This window comes from Emydura macquarii, unplaced genomic scaffold (genome assembly GCF_026122565.2).
Source record: "Emydura macquarii macquarii isolate MOO-44397 ecotype Brisbane River unplaced genomic scaffold, CSIRO-AGI_Emac_v2 contig_3108, whole genome shotgun sequence".
NCBI lineage: Eukaryota > Metazoa > Chordata > Testudines > Chelidae > Emydura > Emydura macquarii.
This window is the reverse complement of record NW_027133245.1, coordinates 3,050,338-3,073,707: the sequence shown is the minus strand read 5'-3', so window position 1 is coordinate 3,073,707 and position 23,370 is coordinate 3,050,338. Positions and strand designations below refer to the sequence as shown.

The window sequence follows — 23,370 nt, the reverse complement described above, 5'->3', positions numbered from 1 at the left end:
ATTCAGTTTTTTATGTTTTTAACTTTGAATCAGAAACTTAGTTTTGTTGAATGCTGAAGCAGCAGATGAGGATGAAACTGGTGGTTGGAAGTGCTTTGAACAAAATATTGACACTAATTACAATAAAGGCCAGACAAAGACCTACGCACATAAAACTGCTGCCAAAGAAACATGGCAGGAGTTAAAGATGAAATAAGTTTGAAATAGATCTGACTGCTAGATTTTCTAGAGCAAAAAGAGAATGAATTCTTTTTTTTTTCATGGTTTTGTTGAGTTGTTGTTTTTTTCTCCATGAATAGTGTGGTTTGAATGCCCTTCATCATTTCTCCCACATTCTGAAATAATATATCTTGACAATTACTGGAAAGAGAGGAAATATATATACACACATCTTAAAACTTGAATATTTTAGTTACAGAAGCTCTGCATTTAAAGTTAACTTTTTTCCTCTTCTCATTTTCATTTTCATATATGAGATGTTTAAACATGCAGCATAACTTTTGTAAAGGAAATCATTCCTATTTAGCATACTAGAACTCCTTGATTACATCAACAAAATAGTTGATAAAGGAAAAATATTTTATCTAACTTATTTGGACTTTTGAAAGCTTCTGAGAAAGTGCCTCACAAGGGATTTGTATAGAATGGGAAAGTAGAAATATGAATACTGGTTCATTTGTAAAGAAGAAGAAGAGCATCTTCACCTGAGGACTAGCCAATCCAGCTTCTAGGTAGATTAATGAGCTCAACTGGGTTGTGGTAGGACTGCCTGATTGGCTGAGGGGAGCCAGCTGGCCATCTTTTTTAAGCTCAGCAGCAGGTTACTGGCTGTTTGATGGTTTCATCCACTGGTTCACCTAGGAGTAATTAATCAGGCAGGGAAGCATCTGGGTATGATAAAAGACTAAGGACCTCAATTAGACACACTCCTGAGGAGAAAGGGTGCTCCACAGCAGGAGAGTCTAAGCCAAACTGAATCTATGCTCTCAAATGAGGAAGTCTGGATTAAGCAGAAAGCAAACTCCAAGGGTAGAAAGTCTAAGAAGGGGCTCCTGGAAACGACACTCCCTCAGGGAGTCTGAAAGAAGGGCTTCTGGAAAAAGGAGTGCTTTAGTGTGAGAGTCATGGTGGGCAGACAGCATGGAGGGCCTTGCCTAATGTTTGAGGTGGCCTTTGGAAGATCTCCATAGATCCTGATATAAGAAGAGGACTCCACACAGAAAGCATCAGGAGATAACAGCAAAAAGGAATACTGAACTCAAGACAGGTGAGGCAGACTGGGACTGACTTACTCCCTTAGCCAAAAAGCTGAGATAGAAAGGTATCATGTATGTCTGTGTGAGATTTTCTATTAAATAAAGGAGACCCTTTGGGGAGGGTGGTCTTTAATACCCCTAGCTGCTCTGGACTTGTTAATACTATGGGTGGAAGAAAATCAAAGCAGAACTTGTCTGCAGTGCTCTGCTTGACCATAGGAGGCATGCTGGTGTGACACCCCCCCCCCCCCCCCCAATGCCTTCATGGATCTTACTTTCATTTTTTGAGTTTCAGACAAATAAAATATGAAGTTTAATATTGCATCAACAAACTTTTCCACATAGCAAAAGCCTAAATGCATTATTGCTAGATAAACAAATATTTGTGTATATTGCAGCAGAGCCTAAAGGGTGTGAGATGCCTTTCAGAGAAAGGCAGAGACAGTCACTGTCCTGCAGAGCACACATTCTAACAAATAAACAACATAAGTTTTGAAATGTTTGTTCTTTTCGGAATGGAACTGTTTACTTTGGATTGATTTTGCTGTGTGAAGGTAAGATCCTTATTTTGCAAAGACTTAAACACATGCTTAACTTTATGCAGTTTTGAGTAGTCCCATTGAAGTCACACTTGTAAGTGTAACCCCTATCCACTTGGTGTGGTGTTCTGTCTCCCACTAGTGATGGCTGGGCCATATATAAGATTGACCTTGCTACAGCCTTGGCTAACAGAGCAGAAGTTTTTAGTTCATGCTCTAGATGCAGAGATTCCAGGTTCAATCCCTAGTGCTCACAATACACCTGGGGGCATGGCATTACACAACTCTTCAGAGAATCGGGGCACATACACATTATTTTGAAAAGATGGCATAGTATATCCTGCAGCCTTGCTGGTAATATAGTCCTGAATCTTTAAAATGAATATACATTTTGGAGCACTGTTTCTATAACGTGAGAACCATTTCTGTCTTTCAAATCTACTTTTGAGACAAAATCAGTGCGAATTTCACAATCAGTTTTTGTAATAAAAACTGTTATTAAAATCTTAATAATTTAAATTGTATTAATGGCATTGTACAATCAAGTCCAAGTAAACTAATTTTAGGAGTTTAAAAGTTTGTACTTTTTTCAGATTGCACTTTTATTTCAGGTATCTTATCACACTTCAGTTATAAGATAAAAGTGAAAATCATGAAAGCATCTAGCAAATATTTCAGGCAGCCACTGGCAGAGACATGTAAATGGTTTGCTACATCCTTAAACTTCTGTTATTTTCTAAGCTCTAACTAGGTTGATTACTAATTTGCTGCAACTGATGCCATCCTAAAATAAGCAGTTCCTGAATATAGACAAAACACTTTAGTCATACCAAGGTTGGCATGGATTTCTGCTTTGGCCATTGCAGGTGTACAGTTTTTACAGCAATTACCCAGTTTTCTTAAGTATGTTACTATAAAAAGAGGAGTCCCTATGTTCAATACAGTTTGAGTTAGTTTGAAGAAAATACAACATTAATGAAGTACATTAAAATTGTTGAGCCAGATTCACTGGTATACTCTAGCATTTTTACACTGCTACAATCAAAAGCAGCCATAACTAGCTGATAAAGCTGGATTTATGACTGCTTTGCCTCCTGCTGTATTAGTGAATTTGGCACTGTATATTAAATTCTATAGGTTATGTACATTATAGATTTAAGAAATAATGCGGATTTGACATGTATATAATGACTTTCATTGTGTAGGATTCCAAAGCAATTTGGATATACATAAAATAATATTGAAAGCTAAGGGCCAGGAGCACATCGAAGTAAGAGCCTTAGCCTTTCCATCTCATAATGATATCTGTAGGAGTTCTTGAAGTCAAGGTAGGATATGGCCTAAAAGATCTTTAGCAGATGATTCTCATCTTTTTCTTGAATGATTTCTAGTGACTTTAGAATTAACTCCTACTTATAACACCAAAGCTACAAATGAGAGATTTAGAAGAATGTGTGTCTCAAAATCAGTAGTATAAGTACTGAAAGTCAGATTCTCAGCTGGTGTATATTAGTGTAGTTCCACTGAAGTCAATGGAGGTACACAAACTTACATCAGATAAGAATCTGGCCCTGAATTTATAAACCTTTCTCACCTGACCCTATTCACCTCCATCCTTCCTACTTCATTTCATCTGGCAAGGTATTTACTATCTCTAGCCTTTTACCAATACTAATAATCAACTAATGATAGATCTTACATCCAGTACTAATTAATATGTTCTATACTAATATCTAATAACTTTTTTCTATCAAAAGAAGTGTTGCTTTAATGGTAGGATATAACCTCTGCCTTAAGGAGCCAACAACCTTCTAAATAGTCAACATGTTTTTCTGCCATCCCTTCTTATGGACAGGCATAAGCAATTAGTTCCTGAGAAATCAGTTGTTGCCTATAATAAATTGGCATGTTACAGTTTTGAGTGAAAGTCATCATAACTGACAGCTAATATAAAAATACAACTTTATATTGCATAGCATCTTACATATCAACTGTACCTTCACATACTTTAGATTTGAAATGTTATCAACTAGAACTTTTTATAATAAAAAAAACTACCATCCAGAATTATTAAATTGAAAGAATTTTCAAACAAGAGCTTACATGTTTGCATTTATATTGCTTGCTTTTTGCGCTTCACTTACCTTGGACAGTGAAAGTAGACATCTTTGTTCCATAGTCAGCTTCATTTGTTCATTCTTATGCACTTGTACACTACTATGGCATTTGAGTTGCAAATGTTTCAACGGCTGTTTAAAATTAAAACAAATATGACATTTAGAAGTATTAAAATAATTATTTTAATATTAAAATATCAAACATTTATTTGAATCTGTTGCTTCTGCAAAACTTAAATTTGGCACCTTGATTACATGCAAGTGCCAGTCTAAGTAATTTAGGAAGAGACAAAAAACCCATCAGTTAAACTATAAAGTACAGTTTCTTATGTTACTACATTATTGAGTTGTAGCAAGGCAGAATGGCCTTCCTCCAAGCCTGACAGGGAAGAACTACTTCCCACCACCAGCTGGGGAAAGCCAGGCCGGGCTTGTCCCTTGTGCCAGAAGCAGAAGGGTGAAACAGAAAGTATAAGAAGTGGTGCCTCCAGCTTAGTTGAGAGAGCGCCAGGGAAGGAGTTAGACACCTCTGCCTTGCTGCTGGCTCTGGAACCTGGGACCGAGCTTCATCAATTCCTGTTTTGAGAGGAAAAGCCCAAGGAGCTGCAGGAACAGGTGACTGCCAAGTACCCCAAAGAGTCTGAAGGCCTGTGAGCAATGAAGCCCTATGAAACAGGTAGGGGTAGGAAGTAGCCTGGCAAACCAGACATATATCTGGTTGTGTTGCTGAAACCACAGTCAGCATGTTTCGGCAGAATCCCCACCGATCCAGTGGCAGGATTCGCTGCCACTGTTAGGGCCCTGGGCTGGGACCTGGTGGAGTAGGGTGGGCCTGGGTCCCTCTTTCCCGTGCTGCCGACCCCACCCCTGCGTGGCAGCCTACCCACATTAGGCCAGATGGTCTCCGTTTGTTTGCTGTCTACCCCAGCCAGAGAGCTGGGCCACAAACTGCTATTCTGCCCTGCCCAGAGGGCTTGAGCTTGACTCAGTGTGCCCCAGCCCGAGAACTGTGTTGAAGATTGCTAATTGCTCTAGAGCCCTAGCCTCTTTGCTGACACTTACTGTGATAATCCCCTGTCAATTGTGTCTCAGCTACTAAGTGGCGCCATGAGGCAGAGTGGCCTTCCTCTGAGGCTGACAGAGGAGCCACTCCAAGTCATTACATGTGGCCATGATAGTAATGTTTCTGAAATGAGTGTTTAGCAGTAAAAAGTCAGGAATCTTAGGCTCTAAACTTTCCTTTTCTATCAAAGTTGACTCACTAATAAGAGTGAACACTAAGCAGTCAATTCATAAGAGGCAATAAAAAAATTTAATCATAGAACTTGAAAAATTGTCATTAGTCTAAGTGCAAGACACTATTTGTGAGGCTATTCTTAAAAGCAAGGATTTTGTGTATTGTAATAAAGCACAAGGTATTTTGAGTTTAATGCTCATATTCAGCACCAGTATAGTAATTTTCATCTTCAAAAGAGATCTACACAACATTCCTGTGAAGAAGGCCTGCATTTCTACACAGACTGTTTTCAGTTTTCCAGTACTGACCTGGAATCTTGGATGGCTTTAGCAAAACTCAGATTTTTAGAACTGCCTTCTGGGTACACGGGCCTAGCACAGACCCTGGGGCCAAAGACAGCAGCTGGACTAGCTGAAACCTTAACTCCACTTTAACAAAATTCATTGTAAGTGAATACATATATGTAATTCCACATGGAATTAACATGACTTTTACCAGTGATCCCTCTAATTGGTCTTGTATGTTGCACCACTTCTCCCGTCCTTTTTCTGTCATGTCCATTTAGGCCCAAACTCTCCAACGAATTGCACCAAAAGCATCCCTTGTGACCTCATGGAGACACTTGACTTAAATGGGGTTACAGATGGACACAGATCCAACTGCAGGAAGCTCATTGCAGGAGCAGCACCATTTTAACTTAAGTTGTTGAGGGAAGGGAATGTCTTTTGCTATGTGTGTGACCCTAGCATAATAGGACCAGAATCTAATCGTGGCACCAAGGTGTTGGTGAAACACAAATATATAATAGAGAGCTGATAATATGCAAGATGGCAATAACACACAGTCCTGACAAAACATACATATTCTTCAATGACACTTTTGTTTTCTTCATAGAAATATTTGGAAATACTGTAAAACAGGTCAAAAACATCCTCATTCTCAATATAAATGCATGTTGCATATTTATCACCAAATGTTCTTCTTTCATCTATTTTAATTCCATTAAACTTGATCAAGTTTGATGGAAGTCTTAGAGAGGTAGTACCAAATTTGCAGAGCAGGAATTATATTCTGGGTGGGACTCACTGTTTTTATAATATATATGGTTACAAGGATAACATAATTATGCAAAATGTAATAGTAGTGTGTGTGTGGGGTGGGGAGAAGTTGGCACTCTGAGATTGCTCAGAAATGTTTGAGTGCTTTTAGGTCTCTAGCTCTGAAATTTCTTAGTGTAGCAGCTTGTAACTTCCCACTGTCTTGTCTGGTGTGTCTTCAGTAATGGGTAGTTTCTGACTGCCATGGCAGACTTTCCTTTTAACATGAACCTCCTTTGAAGAGTTCAGTTTGTTTGAAGGGTCTGACTTTGTAGGCTGTGACTCAGTTTCACAGGTTAGTTATTAGAAGTTACAGCCAATTACATTAGGATTCCAGGTTGCAGTTTCAAAAAGTTAGGGGACATTCTCTAATATTTCATGTAATTCAGCTACAATTATGGCTTTGTTCTTATCCTTTTTTTAAAGATAAAGAAATGGCTTGACTTACTGACTAAAACATAGTGGTTGACTCATACAAGTATTAAATTATGACATGGTTGCTTTCTAAGCCCATATGATCCAATAGGTATTTATGTGTCTGCTTAACTTTATACACATCCCATTAACTACTACTCACATGCGTAACATTATGCATGTGCTAGGTGTGTGCAGGGCCTAAGAGTCCATTCATACCAGGTGCTGAGTACCCCCTGCAAGGTGCTTAATGCCTTCAACTCCCTCTGATTTAAATTGAAGTGGAAGCTGCTCAGATCCAAGCTGGATGTGTTGAGTGTTTTACAGGTTCTAATCCTGCATTGGTTTTAAATAAATTCTTCTAGTGAGGGAAAGAACTGACACTCAGAGCCCCACCCAGGAATAGCAGGCTATGTCTACACTAATCTATCTTATGAAAAATGTGTCCACTTTTATCCCAGATGGCACTCCCCAGTGGTAGCAATGCTTGGCATATTCAGGTAGATAGGGTTTTAGGCAGACACTGGCTTTTTAGCACATTGTCTAAATCTGTTCACAGAAGGACTATGAAAATCTGGTAAAATTATTGGTGGCCATTGGCTCCTTGTCTACACACACACACTCCCAATGCTGCTACCAAGAGTGGAACTGGCCACAGTAGACTTTTTTCCTTTCAGGGGGAAAAGCACCCCTGGTATACACTGGACATTAGAGTAATAAGAACCTTATATATGGCTTCAAAATACAATTATTTGTATCCTATTTCACCTACAATTAGTGCATTGTGTAAAAGGAATTCTGTTTAGTCACTAAAAAGTCTCAGAGCTCAGTAGATGAGCAGTAATAATGTGCTCTGTCAAGAAGTGCTCTTCTTGGTATCATGATTCAATTTCTCTATGTCAAACAAGCAGAAATGGAAAAGACTCCTTTACCTTGGTTAGATGGAGGAAACATAAATCTACTAAATGAATTGCTTGTCTCAGTCCAGATCCATGGGACCTCTATGTAGCAAGCACTACATGTGGAAGTAATTACCATTCTTGTAACCCAAATGGAAAAAATCAAATATTTCATGAGCAGAGACTGAACCAAATTCTTACCCAGACATGGTCCTTGCAAATCAGGATTAATGGAGATGGGTGAGACACATGTACTGCTGCTGTCCCAGTTCCATCTGTTCTCGGTAAATCGAACACATTCCTTTTCAAGGATTTCAATAAAAAATAAAATACCATCTCTGTTGTTATATTCTTATGGGGGTTTATTTCCTGTTGAAGTCCAATCCAGGGTATCCATCTTTTTGTGGGAATCGTCTGAGATACTTTCTTGCTGCTGAAATGGAATTATTTTCACATTGGGGGTGGGGGAGGAAGAAAGCCCTAGAATGAATGAATTACTGGTAAGAGAGCCCAAAATAGATTGCTGAAAGTATAACAGCTAAAGAGCAATAATTATTACAAAGAGCCTCTCAAAAGGAAATAGTTTCTAGGTCCTGTGAAACTTATGAAAATATCTTTGGAACCTCATAATAAATGTCAGCAGTTGTGGTTCACCACAGCAGTACGAAATATCATGAAACAGAAAATACCTGAAAACAACACTGCAAGAGCCCAGCAAGTTGATCTGTTGACCTCTAAGATTTGCTATTTCCCAAATTAAGACAGTATAGCTTCAAAAAGTTAACACCAAAGCTCTCGGTGTGTGGGACAGCAAGTAAAACAATGTATGTTTAACATGTTCTGTACAGTACACAAGCTATGAGATCATCACTGAACATGTAGCTTTAGCACTAGCATGGTGTGTTTCAATAGACAATACACACTGGACTTATTTGATATTCCTAGTCTAATACCATAAGTCATTAAGGAAATTTATATACAGAGAGAACCTGTTGATTCCTTGTTATGGGCATGTTGAGAACTTCCCTTTCTAATATTTCTCTTACCATTTCCTTTTTTCAATTAATACCAGTCTTGACTATTCACTGATTCATTCACTTGTCTATGATGGTCTCTAATCTTCTTTTTCCCCATGCTGTTCCTTACACATGGAATGCTCTTCCAGGGCTGATACACCAATTTACTACACTCTCTTCATGCAAATCCTGCCTCAGGAAACACTTCTGCCATGATACTTAAGAGAAATTATTAACAACTTTTGAAAATAGAACTGATAAGACATGTTTCTATTATCACTTTGATCATCTTGCTGGTCTGCTGCATTCCTTGTCATTCCCTTCACCACCACTACTTCCCACCCACATTCACTTTCATATGGGTTTCTTTTGTCTTTTCAGACTGTAAATTATTCAGGGACTCTTTCTTCCTATAGGTGGCTACAGTGATTAGCAAGTTTTGGGCAAATGTGTGATAAAACAGTGCTAGTGACTTGTCATTAGTATCTCAAGGCGGAAAACAGTCACATGACCACTAGGGAGAAACACAACAATGAAAAGGAAATGTATCCTTTAAACATGTTTATTACTTGGAAATATTTTTGCACAAGGTAGCACTTTTTCTCACCATCAAACATTTTGTTTAATTTGATTTGATTCCCCTGTATATATTCCAGTCTCACAAGGGCTGATCTGCACTTTCTCTCATGCTGAAAGTATTCTTAAAGTTTGGTTGAATTTGTGGTTTTCAATACAAAGTGTTTAGGCCTTAGGAGTCTCTTCTAGTACGGGATTGTTTTTTAATGGGTTAAAATATCTTCTAAAATGCTTGTATCTAATTTATTTCTATAATATGCCTGCATGAACAGTTTCACTTCAGTCTGCTGATGGGCTATATGTGGAGAAAAGGGGGCTAGGCTTGAGAAACCAATAGGGGGCTCAGTAGTTATAAAGGAATCCAGTGAGATGGTTTGAATTGCTTTTGGGTTTGTAGAGAGTCTGATTACTGTTCTTAGATTGATTTACAATATAGCAGCCTCCTGTGTGGTACCTCCTACAAAATAGGTGGGAGTGAATCCAGCTTCAGGGAGCAAGTGGAACCCAAGACAGCTATTTTTCTCCTCTTGCTCCAGTTTTCACTACAAAAAATCCCTCTCATGGTTCTAGCCCCTTTTCGCTATCTGAACACCACAGAGTACCTCCCAGCCTCTTGACAAGCAGTGCATTTGCATTTCCCTTGCTTCCCTTTTCCAATCAGGAAGGGCAAGAATAAAAGGAATTCCTCCTCCCCTCCCCCCTTTTTAAAATTTGCTCCTGTTTCCTCCTCGAGTCATTTTTTAACATTTTAACTTTTCTTTCTAAACACAGGGATAACTGCATTGGGAGGACAGTATTCTGCTTAGGGAGTCAAATTGTACTGTAGATGACATGGTTGCAAATACATTTACATCACCGGAATTTGCATCTATGTAGCAGACAAGAATTATGCCCATGGTTTTCTGTTATGTCTGTTCAATACTAGTACAGCCACATTCTAAGAACAAAGACCAACAGGCAATCATGGAGATCAAATACTAAATTTTCATGGGAAGTTAAATTGTAACATTCTTTTTGCACATGTCCTATGTTTGCTCTGTTCCTTTAATCACAGCCAATGCAGAATTCACTCTTACCACAATAGTAAAAATGACAGGTTTATTCTATACTCTCTTCCATACAGGTCCTTGTGCCATCCTCATCACTGTAGTATCTGAACATCTATAATATCTCAATACTCAGAACTGAGTATGAGGTCCTGAACATTAGCAGTTGTGGCACACTATTTAACTGATTTCAGAATCTCTTCTGTTTCCTCTGAGTTGGGAAATCTATATGTTGCCCCAAAAGTAGGTGTGGCAACCTACAATGGAAACAGATGCTCATCCCATAATGAGAAGCAATGGGTCAGGCAGCAATATCTACTGGTGGATATAAAAGGCACCATCTTTCCTCTTGTACCCTCCAAAACTGGTCTGGAGCTAGTTTTTTACAGTAACTGTGGATAAACCAAGTCAGAAGGCCCAGTAAATTTCCTTTCTTTGACAGTCTAGCTGAAAGCCAAGCTTCTATGTAGAGGGTGACTAATTTGTTGACTTAAATCAGGCCAGATATTTAGATTCCAGCCCTGTCAAAAAAGGCTAGTTTCCCCTTAGTGTTATTCTCTGGCTCCCAGCACTGCTAAATCATTACAGGGACAAAATCCTTCAGCAGACTTAAAGAGTCCATCCCTTCCATGGTTCAACTCAAAGTTCAGCATACACCAACATCCAAACTTTCCACCCAGACTCTTTCACAAGGCACAGATCTCCCCCTGTTCTTTTTCAACATGTCTTCAGTCCTATTTTCCTGGGTTCTAATCAGTTTCTTCTGCCACTGATATAGAGGGGTCATTACACTCCTTCACAGTGTGACAGTATAGGGGAACTCTGTATAGGTTCCTTCAAGAACTCTAAATCATTGGCTTGTCTGTCCCATAGTTTCCCTGCCTTCCTTTCCCCAAGACCTCTTCCAGTACTCTCCCAGCTCACTCTCCTCACTGGCCCTTTCCTGAATGGATTTCTCTTAACAGAATATTGACTCCTAGGCCTACTCTCCACAGAGTCTTTCACAGATTTTCCTTCTTCTGCTGAGTCACAAACTGCTGCTATCTCCCACCAAGCCTGATTTAGGTATGTAACCTTAGAGATATAAGTCTGTTCAATTTGGGAAGCAAAAGTAATCCTGACAAAGGTGCAGCTGAGACCTAGTCATGTTAAAGGGACATCTTGCCTTGTAATATACTAATAAAAACATACAATATACCAGAATTTTCCAAAAGGGGAAAATATGACAACAACAAGAGAAGAGATTACTTAGAGATTGGAAGGTACCCAAGGAGTTGTGCTTCTTTCTATAGTAGAAAGAGAGTATATCATGATGTGAAATAAAATCTTTACAAGAATGGACTACTATGGCTTTAAATTGAAATTAACACTGTTCTTCATATGGTGGATAGAACTAATGTACATGCTGACTATCATTTTCACATGGTACATATCAGGTGGGTTTGAGATATTTGAATTCTTGGTTACAAATATTTATGGTTGGTTAGCATTTGGTAGGTGCTCAGATACCATGGGATTAAGTACAATATAAAAACATTAACATCCAAAAAGTCAGAATATATTCCTTGACATTTATACAAAAAGGTATGTGCTACTACCAGATCCCACTTGTGCCAAACCTTGTCATATGTATGCATCACACATGAAGAAGAACCTGAGTAGCTGCACTGGAAATAGAATATTTTCAATAATTAGTAGACAAAATTTATTAACTTGAGGCCCAAAATCATGTATATCGGATGCTTATATAAAAGTCCTTGGGAATTCATTAGAAAATAAGAAGCATCCTATAAGTTTCTGAAACATTCAGTATAATTTAATAGTGAATTATATCCCTGCTACATAGATCCATACTACGACTTTTAAAAAAATATGAGAAAGGGTATCATTAAAGTCTATAGTTCTTCAGAAAAATCTCTATAGAATCCTTATGGTAAAACTTCTGTTCTCTAGGACATTTTCCTATGTGGAGAAATCCCCAAAACAGTGAAGAATGTTCCTTTAGAAGAATGATATTTGGAGAAGTTTGAGGACAGCTCCATCCAGTTTTTATTTTCAATATTGGAGAATAATATGTGTATGTAATGTACAGTAGTGATATCCAGATATTTTATTGCATATTTAGCATTTTTGGACACTAACCAGAGCAGTGTTCCTATTATTTTCAGCAGTTTCCGATCTTATTCTTGTACATTAATGTGCTATTTGTCATCAAAAGTTGATCAGAAGAAAGAACAAAATTAGTTGTTAATGCTCTTTCATATCTGGTTATTGAAAGGATAGTAGAGTGCCGGGTACTGCATAATTTACGTACAAAATATCATGGAATTGAAGAAAAAATGTCGGCAACCAAGAGTTTATATTTAAATTATTCAAATAATCTTTGAAACAACCTGCTTATTATTTGAAGCCCTTTGGCTGTTCATTCTCTGAAATATTTATGGTCTCAGGGTTATTTCATCTTGAGATACACTGCTTCTGGATCATGTGCCAAATTCTTTTAGGAATGCATGGCTCAGAAGATTGATCCAAATGGAGGCAGATAGGGGGAACAATACTGAGGCAGATAGGGGGAACAATGCTGAGGAGCATGCACAGCTTCTCTGAATGCAGTCTACCTGAGTTGTGGATAAACAGATGACTTCGGTCTCTAAGGCTGTAAGTCTGGCACCTTTCCCTAGCACTCTGAGGAAATTGATCAGTAATTTATTTTTTAAAAATATGTCAAAGTGTTTGCCTAAGCTCTTTACCATCACATTTGGGGTCATTCCTCTGCTTCCCCTCAGTCATAGTGTTCGAGGAGACTTCACTTGGTTTCCTGGTATTTCAGGTGAAAGGACAACATTTGTGTCTTTCTAGGATTGACATTCAGGAACCAGGTGCAATTGTATTTTCCAAGTGCACTCAGAGAGCCAGTTAGAATGCGCTCAGTGTCCTCAAATCCTTCCAAAAGGTTGGTGATGCAGAGATCAGCCGCATAAATGCCTCTTCACATGTTGGGGAATTATGATTGTTCATCTGTGTAGACATTCAAGAACTAGGATGATAGCACTGAAATTTGGGGCAATGTATTCTGTGGAGTATGCCATCAGCTTTTCTGACCATCCATTTTGACAAAAAAGTCAATTCTTGAGCAGGGAAGATATGACATGGACCATCTTGGTTTTTCTCAGAATTCTTGACAATTTAGAAGTGCATTGTAGTTTGGTGTTGTAAACAGCCAACAGATAAGCAATATTGCCCTTATTATTTTGCAGGTTTTGAAGCCATCTTCAGTGAACTGAAGTCTGAGCCTCCTGGGTGGGAACTAGTGTGCTAACAATTGAGCTGCCTTTCCACTATTGATGCTATTCTACCCATTATCATCCATTTACATAGCTCATAGGACAGCAGAGTAATGATATTGGGTGGGGGACTCTTTGCAGAGTTATAGTCTGTATGGTTTGAGTAATGCAACCACTTTGGCATGTCTCCACAGCCTGGGTATCTTCATTGTTTCCATGAAAGAATTAATGAAGTTAAGCAGCTACTTATGTACTCTAGTCCTCAAGTGTAATAATAGTTCGTTAGCTATACCACTGAGTCCAGCTACCTTTTCGCATTTAGGGTTTTTATGGCTGTTGTCAACTCCTTGGTGTTCAGCTGCTCATTGTGGACTTTGCTGTCTCTGAGGAGGTGAGTTGTTTCATTCTACACTTTTCTTTGTGGGCTGGTTTACTCTTTGAGAATTGGTGTGCAACGGTGCTGGGAGAGACTGCTGTGATGTGCTTTGGTGATTTGATCATCAGGATTCATCTTAAGAATGGTGGTCCATGCTTCTTTGCTATTATGGCAAGTGTTTGTTGTTTCAATCTGCTCTCTCCAGCAGTCATGCTGCTCTGTTCCAATCTCTCTCATCAGCATTTCCTCAAGCCTAGAGGTTTCATCGCCAAAGGAATCGAAGTCAAACAGTTCTGAATACTACTTATATTGTTGGCTTCTCTGTTCTGAAACAGAAGTACATATCGTGTCCAAAATTCCTTGGGGGTGTGCTTTCAGGCAGCCTTTCACACCAAGGAGGACAATTCTTCATAGTGCTAATGTGTCAGAGTAATATTATAGATGGATTAATCCAATTCAGAGGTAAAGTCTTTTTCTTTCTCAGTAAGTCTTTCTGAAGTTGAATCTCAGTAAATATATTATTTTCCTGAGTTGTACTGCAGCCTTTATTGTCATTTGCACTGCTCTATGCTGCAATCTTGGAATTGTTACCATGACCTCTCTTCAGAAGCTGCCTGCATTTTAAGAGGTGACAAGGCTAGCTCAGAATTGTACCCCTTGTTCCAGCATGTGTTTTAGAAGGTACATTTATCCTTGAAGTCAAGTTGTTTGTTGTCTCCCATTCCTAACATCTTCCTCATCATTGTCATTGCTGGAGTATCCCTAGATGGTGCTGGGACTGTAGAAGTTGACAAGGCATGTTTTTTCTAGCAGGGAAAAGTTGGTTGGCTGTAGAAACGGTTCAGCTGATGGTTTGTAAACAGAAGCTACTGCTATTAGATCAAGTTCAACCATGATAAGTTCCATTATACCATGGTATTCACAGCACTGTTTTTTCACCGGTCTTGTGTCATGTACAATTATTATGCTGCATAGACGTGGCTTTTGATGTTCACAGCAATATGCACGCCAAGGATGGTTGGTGCTGTTGTCTCTTTATGCATCTCTTGCAAGCACATGATGTCTGCTTCTATGCCAGATGGAATGTTAGCCTTCTCTGCATTAAAACTGATGATTTTTTAATGCTTTCTTTGATTGAGGCCCCCAAAGGGTCTATTTATTTCATATGTCTATGTCTACACTATGGTGGTCTCTGTGTATATTGTCAGATTTTGTCTCTACCAGGGCTAGTTGCAATGAGAGATTAACAGGGGTCATGACGCGAACGTACCTGTCACAACCCCCTTACCAATGAAGTATTTGCGCTGTATCAGATTAACTGACTTTCTATTACAGTAATTGATGGAAGCATAATACACTAGAAACTTCTTTAAGGAATAAGATAGTCTTTAGGCTTGTATTGCATTAATTTAGAACACCCCTTTTAGCATTATATTAAGTTAACAGAAAAGCCATCCCTGCCAGTTTCAGCTCATTTTCCTCTTCCTTTGAGGCACAAAACATGGTGTACATCTTCATCCCTAATCATATGGGAAAGTAATAATACTTTGGAAACCATGCAGATTGAATCACATTACAGTAAGCTCCATGTTGTCCATTATAATATGGAGCAATGGGGAAAAAGCCTCCAGAACACTGATAAAAGTCCAGCAGCTATTTTGCTGCATTTCCTCTACCTCACAGAAACTGTGGAGGTCTCTGTCAGGTTTCTGCTACATTGGTCAGAAGGTCGGAGGTACAACAGGGAAGAGGAGCAACTGCTCTCTGCAGGTTGCTCCCCTTTTACTCTAAGTGGCTTTTGAAGCACAAATCTGCACAGGAGTTATGGAGAGTTTGACCAGAAATGATTCCTCATTCACAGCTACATTCTTCCTCCATCCTGCCTAGATGATTCTAGAACAGCCCTTGGCAGGCACCTGAGTGGATCTCAGAACATTCAGGGATTTCAGCCCCTAAATCACCCTGATATGAGGATTATGAGTAGGAACTCAGAATTCTAGTTTCTACATGCAAAAACTCATGGAAAGGTTGAGGTGGGCTTTGTATTGTACACATTTAACCACATGCCAACACCTATTTATTTCCCCTTTCAGAATGGCAAAAATGCTAAAATGTAATTTTCCCAAATTAGGTAGTGAAATCCTTTGATTGTCAGTTTGTAGTTTCAGAGAACCCATGTAACATAACTGTACTTATCTTTCTTTGTGAAGTGCTAATTATTAGTAGTAGGATAGATAATACCTGTCAGCCTTACTAGCTATCTCATGAATCTTGCAAATTTTGTCAGACCAACAGAGGTACAATAAGTCAGTTTCTCTGCTTGCCTCAGGCCTTATACCCTCTTGTTGAAGAACTTATAAATAACAAGAATGTCATCCAACCCACTCAGTTATTTTGTTGTTAGAAATATTCTAAATATCTTTGATATTTTAAGCTATTGCATCCTTCCTGATAAGCAAACATCAATTATACTGTCATCAGCATTACTTAATAAAAACCAACAATGTGGTGATCTTGTGATCTCAGCAGATACATTAGTAAATGTTAAGAAACACCTATCAGTGGGCAGATCCATTTCTAGGCATCATTAATCCAAGAAATGTTTCATACTGATGCAAAGACATCTAGAGGACCTTAGGGGTTTTCTCATTTAAAATAAAAGTTAGAGAAATAGAGCATGATGGTTTATAATCCCTGATGTGCAAATGCAGCAATATTATTCTGGATGATGAGCAAACAGTGGGTGATTTACTGAAAAGTAACAGAGGCACAAATGAATGAAAGGAAATGTCAGCAGCAGCAGTAGCAGTAGTTTCAGCTGAGTGAGTAGAGCCTAATACTGCAATAGCTTGCTCAGCTTGCTTTCTTCAGCTTTAATGATGACTGAGCCTTACAGTTTCTTAACCAGAAGCAAAATTCAGTTAAAGTAACACAAGAATGTTTACGGGTACTGGACACAGCTTAGTCAGAATCTTTTTCTTCCTTTTGATTTTCACACCTGTTTATTTGATAATATAAGTAGTTGATTATATAAATCCAATTTGCTACACTTTAATGTGCTTTCTGAAAGCTGGAGAACCCCCAAGGACTGACACAAGACTGCTTTGGGATTTAACACCTTTTTAATTAGGAAAACTGGTCGTGTAAGAACAGAAAAGTATAATCCTGACAGGGAGCTAAACATAAATTCTCTGTCCAGACATCATAATGTTCTGAAATGGCATCTTTTTTTACTTGTTTCTTCTGTGCTTATCACCATAAAACCTTGATGCCAAATCCAACAATTAAAATTCCATCATCAGTGGACCTCCAGTGCTCCTTCCATGGCTAGATTGTATTTCTAGGGATCATTTTAAAAGGAATATATCTAAAAGAGAAAAATCTTTGCCAAGTATCCTCCCTTAAAGATGGAAAATTTGCCCCTCTATGAATCCACATGACTTGAACAAATCAAAGTTTTACGAACAACTTACTTTTCTACAGCACAAGGCACATTCTTAAGTACTCGTAAACATTTGGTTACAGATAGTAGTTATGTAGCGTAACAAGTTAATACACTGCCTTGGTCCAATAAAAGATATTAGGTCACCCACATTGTTCCCCCTGTAATGTCCTTTAAAATCCCTGTTGTGTACTAACTTTACTTTGATGCTGCCACCTCATGGTTATTTATAGGAAAGACTGTATTATTATATAATGTTCTTAATTCAAGTGAATAAATAAAGTTGTTGTTGGAATTCTTCGCTCTCGGTATTGGAGTGGATAGCCTTTGAATGTCATTTTAGCATTACATAAACGTTATGTTCATGTCATACAAACAGAAAAGTTAGATAAAAACACAGATTCTCTTGCTTGAATGTTGCAATGTAACATTACTTTAGTTCTTGTGTATTCTTGTTCTGAACTCTAAGAACCCAAAAAACAGAGACAAAACATACTGGTCTCTAAAACAGAGAGGTACAACTCATCTCACCTTACTCTAGGCTGACTGCCTACTGACTGACTCAGATTGCACACCTGTAAGCAGGGTCTGAACAGACTCTTCCTGCGGAGCTGGTATTTGCATGAGTACACCCACTCTGCTTCGGTGCTCAGTGTGATGGGACTGCTTTGCCCAAATGACCCCTTTGGCTGGTGTTGGGTTACAAACCACTTTACTGTTAAATGAGGGGGTAATGAAATGTTGTTCCCCTTATTGTATAAGCAAAGGGCAGCAGAACTGTCCTTAACCTTTTCTGATTGAAGGTCACTATCCTCTGAACAGAACTGGCTAACCAAGGGGCTCAGGTGCCAGTGCCCTGTGTGTGAAGATTGATAAGGGGTGGGGACAGGTAAGAGCCACAGGCATGGTTTAACCTCCTTCTCCCACTGTACAAAAGGAGCTAATTAAGATTCAATTATGAGTCTTTTGGTTTAAGTGCTTGCTGGAGCTGAAATCATCTTATTTTGGGACCGTGCTACCGCCTAGCTTCAGCACTGGTGTTCGCCCACTAAGAGCTGAAATCACTGAGCGTTGGGTGGAATCTCAAGAGACCTATCCCCAGAGGTCATAGTGGAGATGCAGGTGGTAGCAGAAGGAGATGGTGTGCAGCAGAGCAGCTGACAGATCAGCTAGAAGAGTGTCTGGCAGGGCAGCTAGTGGGCAACTGGCAGAGTGGTCTGCAGAGCAATGAGCGGCCAGCAGGGTGGCTGGCGGAGTGGTGGCCAGCTGGCAAGGGGGCCGGAACATAGCGGCTGGACAGTGGAGCAAGCAAGGTGCCTTCTTTCCTCCGCCCCCCAACAAGGGGGGGGGGGGAGGTGAACTCTGCAGCTTCACCTCTAGACTCTGGGTCTGCCCTGACTAAGGACAACACCTATGAGTGGGGTGTTGTGAAGGGAGCAGCACATTAAAGGAACTTCTTGTAGCTGGAATTAAGAACCTGAAGCAAAAGGAAACTGCTCAATGTACTCTGGGGTGCGAGTTTTGTTCATGGTTTTATGCGTGTGAATCCTGCTTGCAGCATTTTCCCAAGTTAATGCTGGGTTACTTTTCCCTGTTTTATTAAAAGTCTCTTTTCTACATTGTCTCTGTGCCTGTGAGAAGGGAAGTATTGCCTGTAGAGGCGCCCAAGGGGTGGTGTGTAATTGTCCCAGGTCACTGGGTGAAGGCTTGAGCCAGTTTTTTGTGTTACATTGTTGAAAAGAAACCCTAAATATTGAAACCGACCTTTGTTGCTGCCGACTCCGACTGGCAGAAGAGATCTCACAAGCAGGATCAGGAAACCCCTTATAATTTAATTTAATTTTATAATTTAAAATGACAGCCTACAATTCCAACAAGTTTCCAAATACACCATGCTAAACACCTCACACACTTGAATTTATGTTCCTTAAGCAGCATGAGGAATCGGGGAAAAAGAAATCCACATTAACATGAAGTTGTACCATAGGACAATGATTTCAGCACTTCCCTCTCCATTTTGACTTTATGTTCACAAGATGCCCTAAAGATTAAGTTATTCCAACCAGTTGTAACTTTTTTTATCAAGAAGTCTGGTTTCTCAAATGAAGGCTGAAGGCTTAACATATTCCCAAACATCACTTCCCTCTGTGACAACCTTTTTCTTGATTGTTATCATAGGCTCACTTACACCTGAACCCAGCACTGATGATTGCTAATGTGTGGACAAGTCTGTCTTAGGTTCACTGTCATGTAGCTCCTTGCACTTTGTTTAGTTGGTGAGCCTCTCTTTGATTTGGTCCTATTTCAGCTATTCCTGTAAGAAGTCTTCCAGGAAGTCTTATGCTTCAGTGTCCAGTTCTTCTCAAAATGACTTTTGTTCTCTGCGTTACAATATAATCTTTCTTCAGTCTGTTCCTTTGGTTCCATCGCTATTTGCCAGTGATTGCACCTCTATAACATGCCACAGCAATGGATACAAATGTTTAGGTTTGTGTAAAATAAAACTAAACTTCCATGAAATTACAAGAGTACTGTCTCTTCAGTATTGGCAAACCCAAACATTCAAAGATCATAAGATTTTAAAAATAACACATTTGAGGTGCTTTTTATTTACTTTCAAGTTTGAGTCCTTGTAGTCCAAAAGCTTTTCTATGCACCCATGATAGCTAGAATCTCTTTTTAAATTAAAATTTAAAATAAAAAATACAAATTTTCATGTAATCACAGGACTCCAGAAACTGAGATTTTAACTGGGACCTAAAATTGCAAGAGTTGCCGGCACTGTATTCCACATTGAATTCCTGTAATATTATTCTTGCAGCTTCATAGAGAATATTATTACTGCCTGGCTGCTTATAAATATTTCCTTTTATCTAACTTTTAAGCTGAATATTCTAGCAAAAGTTGAATGTTTAGTAACAAAGAATTATCAGGTTTCACAAAACTCATTTTTCTTGTAGTTCTGATTCAGCAGATAAGTATTATTCCTCCTCCTCCTCCAAAACTCCAACACCTTCAGCAATTTTTATTTTCCTTATTTGTCCAATTTTTGGTCATGAACAAATTATCTTAGCTCTAAAATATAGTTTCTTTTTTCCTGGCAGCACAGCAGTCTCATCAGCTCTCCATGTTCTACAGACGCATACTCCTAAAACTGCAGATTATGCTCACACTTCTACTTGAATGGTAAGTTTACAATTATCCCCTCTCTCAGAAAAGCATTACTACAGTTGCAGTGCTCAGCAGGCTAGCTAATCAAGAAATGATTATACTATATCCCTTATGGTCAGGGTGCAGTAAGGGGAAGGGGGACACAGTGGCACACTTGCTGGGAAATTCGGCAGCAGTTGACAGGAGTTATGCAAGCTATGCAGAGTAGTTTGTGTAACTCCCGTCAACTTCCTAACTTCTCTTTAGAACGCCATCTCCACTGCACTGCACCTTTACACAGACACTTTACAGATGAGACATACGTTGTAATGGGTATAAAACCATGCAAACTGAAAACATTCTTCCCTTCTCCAAGTGTAAGTCATGCCTAATTAGTGTGACACTGTCCCCCTCTGGTGGTGGCTAGACCAGCTAGAGATTGATGAGCCTGCTAAAGCATTGGCTAAGGGAGATGTTCGTGCCCCTGTTTATGGTGAGCAGTTTGAATGTATGACCTTGGTTCATGGTTCAAAACATGTCCTTAACAAAAAGTTCATCAACATCCATTTGGATGCAGATAGTTGCCATTTAATAGCTATGGAGTTTATTACAAAGTACAATGTATTGCAATCCTAGAAATAACACACCCACATTCAGTTTGTATCCTTAAGATATTCTGAATTCTTGGCCTGCTAAAATGGCGGGGGCAGCCATAATTGTTATGACACTCTCAGTTCATGAACACTTTCCCAATGACACAATGCCATACCAAGAACTACTTCATTAAGTGTACAGTTTTATGAATGACATCTTAATAGGGTCTTCCAGGGAACAGAAAGAGAACAGGAGCTAACAAGAAGAGACCATTTTTTTGCAATCTTAACATTGCAAAATAGATGCAAAGGAAGATCAAAATAACTAACTATTAGGAGTTTATAAATTTCCAGTTCCTATTCAAGGGAACATTTTCAGTGTATTTATATGCCAACATGTGCTGTATGGTTACTCACTACACACAACACAGCATACGTTAGCATAATATAACACTATAGTTATAGACTTGATAAAATACAAACTTGCAACATTTTCATATACCTCTATCACCCCCAAAACCAACATTAAACAGATCAGTTAATCAATTTCTATTAAAAAAGGTCTCAGTTGTGAGCTCTGCTGTGTACCATGCAGGGAAGTAAGAGGGTGCAGAGAGCCCCTTTACTGTCGCATGTGCAGGCTACTCAAATCAACAAACACTATACTGGAGGAAGAGCAGCCAACACAGGGCTACCATTATCTTCTCTTGCAAGCAGGTGGAATTATGGCTCCACCTTCATGCTGCCAATGCACTGGTCAGTGCAATAGGGCTGGAACAGAGGAAGAAGAAATCAGTACCACCAAAAGGGCTGGTGCAAATGGGACCACAATACAGATTGTGATAATTTGGTTCCTGAGACAACACTACTAATGCCACTTAGGTTGATTGTAAATTTACAGTCTAGCCCCATGTTATTCTTCTCCATCAATACATTTCATTATGGGTTTCTCTGTACTGGATAAGAATGCTGTTGTAAACCATGCTAGCTCACATGTTTTAATTAATGTGTTTTTAAGCACTATTTAGAACCTCCAGTAGACAAAAACAGTGATATTTGCTGGTCAGGGATAACTCATGCGATTATTATATATGAGTGATGATATACTGAAAACCCTGCTTGTGCTACTATGCTTTAAGCACCATTGTCTTTCCTCTATATCCTAACCAGTGTTTAAAAAACATTTTAAATGAAATGTGCAAGTTAATATGGATTTAGAACATTACTCATTTTCCAAAAGTAGACCAATCCTACAAGAAAACTTACAGATCTTTGATATATTTAAATGTCTCCACAAACTATATTCATTTCAATAGATTTACTACATAATTAATAAACACATACAATATAAAATGATATTTCTGTGACATAACAAAACAAGGGAGCAAATTTCAGATTGGAGGCGTGGTGTATAAGTCAGCTGTTGGAATAGTGAAGAATGAATGCATGGCAGTGGAAATTGGCTGGATCACTTATCTGATCACTTCCAGACTTTAGTGTTTGGGGTATTTCAAGGATGTATAATTTTTCTAATGAAAGTGAGTTTTAATTTGAGTGTGGGGGACTTTAGATCGACTCTGCTGAAACATTCAAACTAAACTTTTTTTTTTTTTTCTAGGACTTTTGTTTGAAAATTTAGATTGTCAGTGATTGAGTCTAACAATGAAGATGGCAGTGGGTTGTATAAAAGGAGTGACAAATAAAGCAGAAACAAGGTTTGGCAAATGTTGAATAACACCAGAAGAATAAGAATTTAAAATTCTTGAATAAACTCTCAAGGGGTACAAAGTTGTTTGGGAAGCAAATACAGACAAACATGCACCAAAGAGGTTTCAAGGTTACACTGAGAACTTTGTAATTCAGAGAGCTGAAAATGTAACTAGAGATGTAATCATAAAGACATATACTTCATTCAAAAATGTTAAAAAAAACAAAAAAAAAAAAAAAAAAACCTTAAGGGTGCATAACTAAGCACTTGTGTCAGGAAATAACAAAGCTAAGGCTGTATGTGTAACACTATCTCTGACCTCTGGTGCTTATGTATTAAAACATGTAGTTTCTGCCTTGTTTATCATTCTTTGCTCCAAAAACTGGGTTTTTCTGACATGACAAAAATTAGGGCCAGATTTTGTGATTTAAGGCAAAGGCCTGTGTTAGGAGCTGGGTAGAGCATCAATGTTACATGAGAGCTCTAGGAGGCTTAATTCCTCCTGAACCACCTTGATATATAGGGGGAATATGTAAATCATGCTAGTCTTTAGGAGGGCATAGACTGTAATCCTCTCTGTGGCCAGCTAAATCTACTTTCATGGCCTTGACTCTTCCTTC

At 38.8% G+C, this 23,370-nt stretch overlaps 1 long non-coding RNA gene across 1 annotated transcript; it reads left to right on the top strand.

Annotated features, from left to right (window-relative positions):
* Window positions 1–1,035: 1,035 nt before the first annotated feature.
* LOC137141643 (uncharacterized) lies at window positions 1,036–23,064 on the top strand. Its single transcript, XR_010916687.1, has 3 exons — window positions 1,036–1,267; window positions 20,409–20,485; window positions 22,661–23,064. It is a non-coding gene; the product is annotated as an uncharacterized lncRNA (long non-coding RNA).
* Window positions 23,065–23,370: the final 306 nt, after the last annotated feature.